Raw genomic sequence first — 12808 nt, 5'->3', positions numbered from 1 at the left:
AGGACCCAGAAATTATATTTACTCTGTTGAGTATGCAGAGGGCTGGAGAGTTGCCCAATTTTAAAAAAAATGGAAACAGTAATGTGCAGATAATTACAGGCCAGTTAGCTTAATAGCTGCAGTCGGGTAGCATTCAGGGCACAGAATTCATTTGCCCCAATTTTTGGGCATGGGGCAGCATGATTGAAAGTGTGCCCATATCCATTCAGACCGAGATGGGTAAGATACAAAATTCATCTACTCATACCATCTGAATAATTTTAGCTGCTGTGCCTCCAGCACTTCTTGTCAGCACTGCTGGTGAGCTCTGCACACAGCAGGAGGCACCAGCAGTATTGCTATAGACCAAGTAGTACAGGCAGCCTGCTCTTTCTTAAAGGCAGATTGGCTCTTAAAGGGAAACCACACAAAAAGTTTGCTGCAATGTAAATTTTTGCTTCAGAACAGCAGTGCAGAAAGAGAAATCCAGACTGACACATGCAGCGCTGGAGCATTAGAGCTGAGCATGAGGAGCGATGCATTTTCCTGTGGGACACCAGGGGACCCACAAAGAGCAACTTCAGAAGGGAGTGGGAGGAAATGGTCGGAAGTTCAACTCCGAGAGTCTGAAGGCAAGGACCTGGCACAAAAAGTTTAATGATCTCACATGGGTGGTGAAGGTCAGTGAATGCATCTTCACATGATGTCTCCTATCAACTGCTCCACCAACCTCTCACACTGCTTTGTGCACCACACCCTGGTACAGATATTCAGCAGTCATGTAGTTAGCTGCCAAGACTCAGTGAATGTATTGACGAACACTATCATGCTCATTATCCTATCCATTTGTCCTCTTGCCAACCATCTATCAGGATGTGCCCACACCGTTGACCCTTTACCAGATCCCTCACATCTCATGTCATGGAATAACAGTATGACTAAGAGGGAGTAAACCAGTAGGTCTGTTACTAGTGCCGAAACACAGCATGCTATCTTGGAGGCACATCTGCAACATAAAAGACACCAAGCATTTGTGCAGAGCCATTTTCTCCACCACATCTTTAATGGTTAGTACGTGCAAGCACACAAAATTGAATGAGAGCATCATAATCTGAATAGCTCACAACCCTTTGTGCTGTATATTTTTATTGGTAGAATGTCACACAGAGGAGATGTGGGGGAAGGCACTGTCAAGCATTGGTCTAGGTGTATGCATCATAGCTCAACATACCATATATGCGCAGGGAATATTGCTCATCTCTTGTCCCCACTACTTTGGCAGAAGTTGCATTCTAGATGGCAGAGGATGTGCTTTGTGAGGGAAGCAGAGGTTTATGGAAGCCTGGAATGTTGTATATGATGCCCACCTCAGAAACTGGACCATTGGCTGGAATGGTTGGTGCGCAAGTTTTTCAAAAACCTGTGGTTGCACAGTTGTGGCCATATCCTGCACAATATGCCTTATCTGCATGTTTGCTGGCACATACATTCTTATCAGTATGTAGAGGGTGTAAGGCCTTAAGTCATATTGCTCTCAGCATTGTGGACATGGATTGATTATGAGCAAGGCAACAGCTTTGGTGCCAGATGTTCAAAGGGGCCCACATGCTGAGTTGTGACCCTTTTGGCAACATGGGTACAATCAATAAGACTCGGCAACTAAGGGAAGCCTGCTAAGTGGGCAAAGGCCATGGCTGTTGGCATCTGAGATGCCAGGTCTACAGGGAAAATAATGTGATCCCCAACACGAACATTCAGGGCTTAAGTTACAGCCTTAATGCAGCTATGTGCTGCTGAATGGGATAAACCAGACAGATCTCCTACTGAGCCCTGGAAAGATCCTGAGGCATAAAAATTGAGAGCAATGGTTGCCTTTACAGCCACTGTCAGGGCATGGGGTCAATTCATTGTTCCTGGACCATGCAACATATGCCTGTCCTCAGCTCACAGCTTAGCCTCAGCCACCTTCAACACTGGTTCTCTGCCATATTGGGGTAGGATGTCCTAGGTTTGACACACTTCTCACAGGGTAGTATCTGGTTGTCCTGCATCTCCCCCTCCTCCTTTGTGGTGTGCATGACGCTGCCTCTTCCTCCTGACCTTCTGCCCTCCCTCTGGCATCCAGCTGCTTATGTTGACCGGCTTCTATGCCCTCTATGTGTGAGAGTGCCATGCCCATCTTATATCTTCCTTCATGCCAAGCACAAATGTCTTCCTGGCACCTGGGTGCACAAGCCAGTAGCAGCAAAAAAAAAACTGCCCTATATGTCCAGCAGATCCACACTCCTGCCCCTTGTGTTAAAGCATAACTGTTGAATTTTGCCCGTTCTGGGACAGTTAAGACAGGCTTAAAGCAGATTCCAGAGGGTTACCCTCAGCTTTCCCAAGGGGGAAGACTAGCCAAAAAATGCACAAAGTTCAAACCTGCTCTCACCAGGTTTAATCTGTGCACATCACGTTTCAGACACCTGTGAGTCCAAAATCCGACTCGAGAGGAGGCAACTACTGATTTATATGGGAAGCTGACTCCGTTAAATGTGCATATGCAAATCCCAACTTGGGCCCATCCCTGACCCCGCGAAAATGAGAGGTGTCGTGGTTGGGGGTGGGACTTCCAAATTCTGGACACATCTGCCATTTTCACTATGACAGAGAGACTGTCTGTTGCAGCAAAAATTCAGGCCTAAATGTCAGTGGTGCTATTTGGTCATATTGAGTGTCGGTACCTGGCAATGTCTGTGTAGGCACAAAGGCCCGTTTCCGTGACAACTTCTGTAGTGGGGGGGCATTTTAACCCATCCCTCCCAGTGGGAAAGGGGCTGCCACATAGTTTATAACAAAGACTATGCTATTCTTGCTTGATTCCTGCATCCTATCATTTTAACTAGATTTTTTTATATGCAGTTGAGATGCCAGCTTTATTGCTGTGGCAGCCAGCTGATGACTCTGATCACACATTCATGGCCTACTGAGACTCTTCAGTAAAACCTGATGCAGAAGAAATGATGAACATCTAAGGTATACCACAGACACACCCCAGTGGAGCAGGAAGAGCAGGAGTGCTCCACTGGGATACACAAATAAAGTTTAACCCTGCTTCCCTGGAATATCCCTGGGATTTGCCTTGATGCTGATGTCTCAATCCCATGATTTTGACCTCACCAACATGGGTAACTCTCTCTTTCTTCAAGGCTCCCCATGAAAACTCCTGTGTAAGAGGATCGCTGACATCCCCCATTGTCACATCACCCCCTCTCCCTGACCCAGCCCGCAAATCCTCTGCTCCTTCCAGAGGATTAAAATATACCCTTAAGTATTTCCATTCTTATATTTGAGCATGAGCAAGACTCATGAGAGTGAGGCAGGACAAAGATAAAGTTGTTTGTTATTTGGTGATTTGGTGCGGCGTATTCTGGAAATTTAGACTGAATCAGTGTTGAGAATGTTGGGTTGTAAACAGCTGTGATTTACAGAATCACAGAACCACAGTGCAGAAGAGGCCCTTCGGCCCATCGAGTCTGCACCGACACGTGAGAAACGCCTGACTACCTACCTAATCCTATTTACCAGCACTTGGCCCATAGCCTTGAATGTTATGACGTGCCAAGTGCTCATCCAGGTACTTTTTAAAGGATGTGAGGCAACCCGCCTCCACCACCCTCCCAGTCAGTGCATTCCAGACCGTCACCATCCTCTGGGTAAAGAAGTTTTTCCTCACATCCCCCCTAAACCTCCTGCCCCTCACCTTGAACTTATGCCTGCTTGTGACTGACCCTTCAACTAAAGGGAACAGCTGCTCCCTATCCACCTTGTCCGTGCCCCTCATAATCTTGTACACCTCGATCAGGTCGCCCCTCAGTCTTCTCTGCTCCATTGAAAACAACCCAAGTCTATCCAACCTCTCTTCATAACTTAAATGCTTCACCCCAGGCAACATCCTGGTGAATCTCCTCTGCACCCCTTCCTATAATGTAGCAACCAGAATTGCACACAGTACTCCAGCTGTGGCCTCACCAAGGTTCTATACAACTCCAACATGACCTCCCTACTTTTGTAATCTATGCCTTGATTGATAAAGGCAAGTGTCTCATATGCCTTTTTCACCACCCCACTAACATGCCCCTCCGCCTTCAGAGATCTATGGACACGCACATCAAGGTCCCTTTTTTCTTCAGAACTTCCAAGTGCCATGCCATTCATTGAATACTTCCTTGTCAAATTACTCCTCCCAAAGTGTATCACCTCACATTTTTCAGGGTTAAATTCTATCTGCCACTTATCTGCCCATTTGACTGTCCCGTCTATATCTTCCTGTAGCTCAACCTCACTGTTAACCACCCGGCCAATCTTTGTGTCATCCGCAAACTTACTAATCCTACCCCCCACATAGTCATCTATGTCGTTTATATAAATGACAAATAATAGGGGACCGAGCACGGATCCCTGTGGTATGTCACTGGACACTGGCTTCCAGTCACTAAAGCAGCCTTCTGTCATCACCCTCTGCCTCCAATAACTAAGCCAATTTTGAATCCACCTTATCAAATTACCCTTTTTCCCATGTGCCTTTGCCTTCTTTATAAGTTTCCCATGTGGGACCTTGTCAAAGGCTTTGCTGAAATCCATATAAACTACATCAACTGCACTACCCTCATCTACACATTTGGTCACCTCCTCAAAAATTTCAATCAAATTTGTTAGGCATGACCTCCCTCTGACAAAGCCATGCTGACTATCCTTGATCAAACCTTGCCTCTCCAAGTGGAGAGATATTCTCTCCTTCAGAATTTTCTCCAATAGTTTCCCTATCACTGACATGAGACTCACTGGCCTGTAGTTCTCTGGCTTATCTCTACAACCCTTCTTAAATAGCAGAATCACATTAGCTGTTCTCCAGTCCTCTGGCACCTCCCCCGTGGCCAGAGAGGAATTGAAAATTTGGGTCAGAGCTCCTGCGATCTCCTCCCTTGCCTCCATCAGCAGTCTGGGACACAGATCATCCAGACCTGGAGATTTGTCCAATTTTAAGCCTGCCAACACCTCCAATACCTTGTCACTCCCTGTATCAACTTGCTTAAGAACCTCGCAGTCTCTCTCCCCGAGTTCGATACCTTCATCCTCATTCTCTTGGGTGAAGACGGATGTGAAGTATTCATTCAACACTCTAGCGACGTCCTCTGGCTCCACCCATAGATTGCCCCCTTGGTCCCTTATGGGCTTTACTCTTTCCCTGGTTATCCTCTTCCCATTGATATGCTTTTAGAATATCTTGGGATTTACCAGCCAGAGCTTTCTCGTATCCCCCCTTTGCTCTCCTAATTGCTTTCTTAAGCTCCATCCTGCACTTTCTGTACTCCACTAATGCCTCTGCTGATTTGCTTCCCTTGTACCTGCTAAAAGCCTCTCTTTTCCTTCTCATCATAACCTGGGAATATCTCTGGTCATCCACGGTGCTTTGGGCTTTTTACTCCTTCCTGTCACCCTAAAGGGAACATGTTGAGCCTGTACCCTCCCCATTACCTTTTTGGACATCCCCCACTGTTCCTCTGTAGATTTCCCCACAAGTAACTGTTCCCAGTCTACCTTGGCCAGATCCTGCCTTATTTTACTAAAATCCTCTCTCCCCCAATCCAAAACATTTTTTTGCAACTTGTCAATTTCTTTGTCCATCACAACCTTAAACTGTACCATGTTGTGGTCACTATCGCTAAAATGCTCGCCCACCACCACCTCAGCCACCTGTCCGGCTTCATTCCCCAGAATTAGATCCAGCAATGCACCGTCCCTTGTTGGACCCTTTACATATTGACCTAAAAAGTTCTCCTGTACACATTTCAAGAAATCCACTCCATCCAAGTCCTTAACACTATGTCTATCCCAATTAATATTGGGAAAGTTGAAATCACTTAATATAATTACCCTATCATAATAGTTTTTACTCACCTCCACAAATTGTGCACATTTTTGCCCTCAATTTCCTGCTGACTATCTGGGGGTCTATAATAAACACCTAATAATGTGGTTGCCCCTTTTTTATTCCTAAACTCTACCCATAAAGCTTCATTCGATGCCCCCTCCAAGATATCATCTCTCCTTACAACAGTAACGGACTCCTTAACTAATAATGCAACACCTCCTCCTCTTTTTACTCCCTCCTCTGTCTCACCTGAAGATTCTATATTCCGGAATGTTGAGCTGCCAATCCTGCCCCTCCCTCAACCACGTCTCAGTGATGGCTACTATATCACAATTCCACATGTCAATCCTCACCCTTAACTCATCCGTTTTACCTGTAATACTCCTGGCATTAAAGTAGAGGCCATCGAGCCTTGCCTTACTCCCTTGAAGCTTATTGCAGCTGTACTCCCTCTGACTTGATTGTTTTACTGTATTATGATGTGTCCCCATTCTGTCTCCCCTCCCCCTGCTGAATTAGTTTAAACTCCTCCCAACAGCACTAGCAAACATGCCCGCAAGGATGTTAGTCCTGCTCTGATTCAGATGTAGACCGTCCCGCTTGTACAGGTCCCACCTTCCCCAGAAATGGTCTCCTGGTGATCCAGGAATTTAAAACTCTCCCTCCTGCACCAACTCTTAAGCCATGTATTCATCTGTGCTATTCTCCTATTTCTGAGCTCACTATCACGTGGCACTGGGAGTATTCCAGAGATTACAACCCAAAAGATCTTTCTTTTTAGTCTACTGCCTAACTCTCTGAATTCTTGATGCAAGACCTCATCCCTCTTTCTACCTATGTCATTGGTACCAACATGTACCATGACCTCTGCCTTATCACCCTCCCCCTTCAGGATGCCCTGTAGCTGTTCAATGACATCCCGGACGCTGGCACCAGGGAGGCAACATACCATTCTGGAGTCACGTTGATGGCCACAGTAACACCTATCTGTTCCCCTGACTATACAACCTCCTATTACTATTGCTCTTCCTCCCCTCCTGTACAGACAGGCTGCTTATGGTGCCAGAACCTTGGCTCTGACCACACTCCCTGAAGGAACCAGTGCCCTCATCAGCCTCCAAAATGGAATATCGATTTGCGAGCGGGACCCCTGACCTACCTGCCTGTTTCTCTTGGACTGCCTGGTGGTCACCCATTCCCTTCCCTCCTCAAGTCCCTTCATCTGTGGTGTGACCACCTCTTTAAAAATGCTATCCACGATTCTCTCAGACTCACGGATGCTCCACAATGTTCCCAGCTGCCGTTCCATCTCTGAAACCCGAGCTTCCAGGAGCTGCAGCTGGGCACACATCCTGCACACATGCTGGTCCCGGACACTGGAAATGTCCCTGGCTTCCCACATGGAGCATGAGGAGCACACCACGGCTTTGAGCGCTCCTGCCATGACTTATCCCTTTAAATTAAACCTTTTAAGTGAATTACTCTAGGGTCCTTCTTTCCTGATCCTTGTTAATTTAAACAGTCCAATTATTTCCAAGACAAAAGATAGCTGGGATCTCTAAGAAAGCGAATCAGCATTTCTACCTGGATACGAGGCCCATGTTATTCACATTGCCATGAAGGAGGGCTTTGAGAGGGGAAGGGTCAAAAGTATCCCTGAGAACTCACAGACAAGGTTAGTCTGCCCGGATCTGGGAGAGGGAAGGCACCTTTGGATGTGGTTCACTATGCATGAGTGTGGGTGGGAGCTTTTGCTCATATTGAAAAGATCAAATACATGAGGGGTTAAAATGAGGCTGAAAAATTCACCTAGATTACACTTCAGGAAGAATCTCCGGGGGAAAAACCTCATGGTAAAAGGCAATTCTGTGATTAAAAATTCCCAGGCTGAGGAAGGAGAAGAACAGAAATAAACTGTCAGGAACTAAGAATCTGTTTGGACTGGTTCCGGGAAAATTGAATGGCTATTTAAAGCAAAAGTGCAATGTTTATCTGTGAAGTGTTTCTTCAGTTGTGTTAAAAGCTCTGCTCTGTGGTTTAATACTTTGGTTGCATACAAAAGCAGTGTTTAGTCAATAGTGTTTTTAATCTGCTTGTGACAGTAAAAGTCTTAGGACGGAATTTTCGAGCCCGCTGGAGGTGGGCATGATAGATGGCATGCGTGGGAAATATGGTGTGACCTGCTTCACAACAGCGTGAAGACAGGTTGCGATTATCCGCTCAGCCCACCAACGGCGGGCTACATTCACTGCCATCGGTTGGCGGGGAGCTAAATGTAATACATCAGCATATAATTAAAATGTCAATCCCTCAGGGTCTTGAAACTCCGCCATATCGTCCGGCCACATCAGCGGGAAAGCACACCGACATGTTTCACAACAGCATGCAGACAACATGCACTTGGCGGCCTTCACTTTGGGGGAACTGAGGTGAGTGAGCAGCAGCGTTCTCCACAGCTTGCCTGTTGTTTACAGGCCTCGGGTGTGCCGGGGGAGGGGACTAGTGTTGGCCAGCCTCGGAGGCGACCATTGTTGGTTTGGTGGGGGGGTCGAGTGCTGCCCTGGCGCTGCATCCTGCGCAGAGGCAACCGAGGTGGGGTCAGGGTAAGCGTAGGAAGTGGCCATGCATTAGGGACACCTGTATAAACTGATCATGTCTCTGCAACTGAGACAAATCAGGCACAGTCACAGTGATATGTTTGGGGTCAGGCTCCTAGCCTACCCACCCATGCAAGCAATGCAGAGGCATTACAGGGGCATCAAGCACCCCATCCTACCTCCCACCCCCTCCCCACCCCCCAATCTCCCCGTCATAGACTTCGAGTCTGCCACCACTTTTTGGACTGGGGAACAGTTGAACTGCACACATTGTAAAATCTCCTCACCGATGCTGGCCGTGTAGCAGTCACTGCTGGAGGTGCTCACAGCCCCTTGCAATCTCAGCATTCTGCTTTGGACTAGTGTCTCCCGTGTCACAGGATGACAGAGCAGCCTTACAGTGCAATCATCTGTGACCATCCAATGGGTGACCAGCACTCTTTGCGAAGCATTAAGGAGCAGTCACACAGGGCCAGCAAAGTTGCTAAGTACAGCCATGATAACCACGTCTCTCTCTCTTCCATGCTGCAGGAGGACCACATCAGGATCATGGATCTTGCTGACTTAGCTGTCTGCCTGATGGCCCACAAGAGATCGTAGAAGACTGTGGAGAGAGTGACTGAGGCTCCTGACTGCACAAAGGCAGGAACAGCAACCTCATGAGGAAGGGGCAGCAGAGGCTCCTGCACATGCAGCCCAAAAGTGACAGTGAGCTGTGGCTGGTCGGCGCTTAGTGACACCCAGGGTCTATAGACGCCGCCTGCCATTCCTGCAGATGAATGAGAACCAGTGTCGCCAATGACTGCACATGTCTAGGGACCTGGTGACTCACATCATCCACTTACTACAGGACTTGGCACAAAGGGGACAAGGAGGGCTCCCACAGCCAGTGGGTGTGAAGGTGACCATGGCGCTCAATTTCTATGACAGTGGCTCCTTTCAGGGCTCTACAGGTGACCTCTGTGGGATTTTGCAATCGTCCATTCACAAATAAATACATGAGGTCATGGATGCCATCTTCTCCATGGCACACAACTTTGCGCATTTTGCCCGGGACCGGGACAGCCAGGATGCAAGGGCCAATGGATTCGCCCTGATCTTGTGATTCCCATAGGTACAGGGTGCAATTAACTGCTTTCATGTGGCGCTCAGGCCTCCATCGCTACACTCGGTGGACTACACCAACTGTAAGGGCTTCCACTCACTGAATGTGCAGCTGGTATGTGACCACCAGAAATGCATCCTGCAGGTGTGTGCACAGTTTCCAGGGGGTGTGCATGTTGCCTACATCATGAGTTGCCCTCAGATCCCTGCAGTCTTCCAGGGGCCATAGATGCTGCAGGTTTGGCTTCTTGGGGACAGTGGCTGTGGCTGATGACACCCATGCGGCGGCCTCAGACTGCAGCAGAGCGATGCTATAATGAGGCTTATGCAGCAGCTCAGGATGTTGAAGATGCGGTTCCGGTTCCTGGACAGGTCTGGTGGATCCCTGCAATACAGTCTTGCAGAGGGTGTCATGCGTCATCGCCCAGTGCTGCGCCCTTCACAACCTGGCACTGCAATGGGGTGAGGACTGACTGTGGAGGAGATGGAGGAGCTGGATGCCTCCTCTGATGAGGAGGACGCCGAAGAAGATGAGGGTGAGGGGTCCTCGTTGTTGACGTTGATGGGGGTGAGGCTCTCTCACTGGCTAGAAAAGGCAGGCACACTTGGGAGGCCCTGATAGCTGCCAGATTTGTGAGGGATGATGACGACATGCTGTGAGGTGTCCCCATAGATCCTCACATCGTAGTTGTGAATGTCTGGCTTATGGCAGCGCCAATACCCTCTGTGATACTGCTCCTGTCATGGAGATGCAGTGGAGGCCCTAATAGTCACTTGATTGCAGGAGGATGATGACAACATGCGGTGAGGACACACCATAAATCTTCAATAGCCTCTGAGAATGTGTGACTCCTGTCTGACTGAGAGCAGCTCGATTGCACTCCATGGTCAGGGCCATCTCAGAGACGCAGCCATGAAACTTTAGATGCACCTGATGTTATGTCTGCCTTCAGCACCTCAGCCCTTCAGGAGCTGGTGCACAGCATCACTGGTCGCAGATGGGGGTCAGCCTCACCTTAAAGATGCTGAGAGCACACAGAGAGAATGAGAGAACTGTGTGGCACCTGCCCACAACATCCTGGCAGCAGTGACAAGCACCATCGAGGTACAGGCATCAGTAATATTTCCAGGGAGTGTGAGGCTTGACCATCACTGTAGTCTGAAGGCTGTACAGAGCATAGGGAAGAGGCCATGGACTAAGACACCTGCCTTTTTTATTGTGCAGAAAGCTTTCACATCTGAGTGACAAGAGCACTGCTCGTCGGAACAAGGAGCCACAGGCAGGGAGACAGTCTTAGGTGGAGGCAGCTTGCTGACTGTGATGCCCTGTCTGTGGTGACTTTGGCAGGCGTCCTGTGGAGGGCCGAGACTTGGAGAGCTCCGGCCTTCTTTCGGGGTCCTGCTGTGTGGCAGTGGCACCCTCCTCGGCCTGTGAAGCTGGAGCTGCGGAGGTCACAGGAAGAGGGGATTTGGATGGGCCGGTCACTCTCAGAGTTATCTGGGAGGATAGCCCTGGAGTGTGCACCTGCTGATCTGCCTCCCTATGGATGCCCAAGGGCCCCGGTTGACTCCATGAGTGCATGCAGTAGCTGGAGTGAGATCGAGCTGCCCAGCACCACTCTCGCATACATGCTGTTGGAAACAAACTATGGCATCAGCAGTGAAGTTAAGCCCACGCAGCAGTGCAGGAGTAATGCCCTGGACCAAGATCTCCATGGCGGCCGCCATCCTGCCAGTGTTGACCTCAGTGCATTGCATTGCTGACACTATCACCTCAGCCTGAAGATGGACAGACTCCTCTTTCATGTCTTGCAATCTGAGGAGCACAGCGGACATCCCTTCCTGATGTTCTCTAGCCTGCCTTTGCAGCTCCAGCAACTGTGACATGACCGAGTCCTGAGGCTCGTCATCTGACTCAGACTCAGCAACATTCTGGCCTCCATCTTCATCTTCAATTGTTTTGACTAAGATGACCATCATTTCCTCACCCAAAAACCTTAGCTTGCTCTGATTGTGCGCCCATCTCTGCCAGCCGCCATCCAGAGATCCCTCACTCTACTCCCCTAGAAGACCAAGGGGATGGTCTGTTCTCACATGGGATGAAAAGAGATGTCTGTCCTGGAGGTTTTTGCACTGACGTTAAAATCACTGAAGCTATCATGAGCTATCTCGGTGCTCCTTGAGCACATTGTCAATGCCATGACTGCGCGAGCAGCACATCACTTCTCATGCTCATCAGTGACTTTGGCCAATCTCCTTGGAAAGTCAGTTATGGGGAAGCCAGCAGATGCTGCATGTTCAGCTATTTTACATTGCCTTGTGAATACAAGTCACATCATGTAAATAACCAACCAATAAAGACTGGCCTCTAACACACTGCCACATTGTTGTCCACATAGGTGAGATGACACTCAGTCCCCTCATTCAGCAACAACTTTCAAAGATGAAGCATGACAATGCCCTCTGAAGGAGGACCTTCAACAAATGAAAATAATGCACACAATAGTTAAATGAACAAAATATATTGTGATTATATATATGTATGTACATACCGTAACAACATCTCAGCACCTGTGCCACCATTGTGCCCTAGAAGTTCTTACTTTTTCTTTCATGACCACTACGCCATGGTGTGGCCCTGAAATCAGCAGCTGATAAGCAGACAGCTGCTGAGAGAGGTGCCTGTTGCATGTGATGATCTTGGCGCACATCCTCCGGAGGATTGAGGCCTGGAAGGCCCTGGCCATCCTGGTGCAGGGACACCCTCCTCGTCCACACCTACTGGAGGCTCTGGGGTCATCAGCAAAGGGGATGATCAGCAGCCATCCATCCTGGGAGTGCCCCAAGAGGATTCTCCCAGGGTGGCTGGTTGGTGCTCCTCCTCTCACTTGGTGCACAATGGCATCTCTATGTATCCCCGAGAAGAAGGCAACCTGGAGGGAGGCCTTGTTCTCCTTTTGCCTAGCTGCTGCTGTACTGAGCCGGCCAGAGCACAAAATGCAGGTTCTCATACATATGGGCCGTATGGTAGACCTGTCTCTCCATAGTCGTTGGTGTGGATGGACTCTTCCACTGTCTACACAAGGTGAAGCATAGTCTCTGACACTCCACCGGAAGCTCCCCTGTCTGTCTCTGCATCTCAAGCAGGCTTGTTGTGGCCGAGACCAGAGGCTTGTCATCCATCGAGGGACTCAGTCCTCCTGCTGTCTGG

The sequence above is a fragment of the Carcharodon carcharias genome, chromosome 11, assembly GCF_017639515.1.
Source record: "Carcharodon carcharias isolate sCarCar2 chromosome 11, sCarCar2.pri, whole genome shotgun sequence".
NCBI lineage: Eukaryota > Metazoa > Chordata > Chondrichthyes > Lamniformes > Lamnidae > Carcharodon > Carcharodon carcharias.
This window is presented reverse-complemented; position numbering follows the sequence as displayed.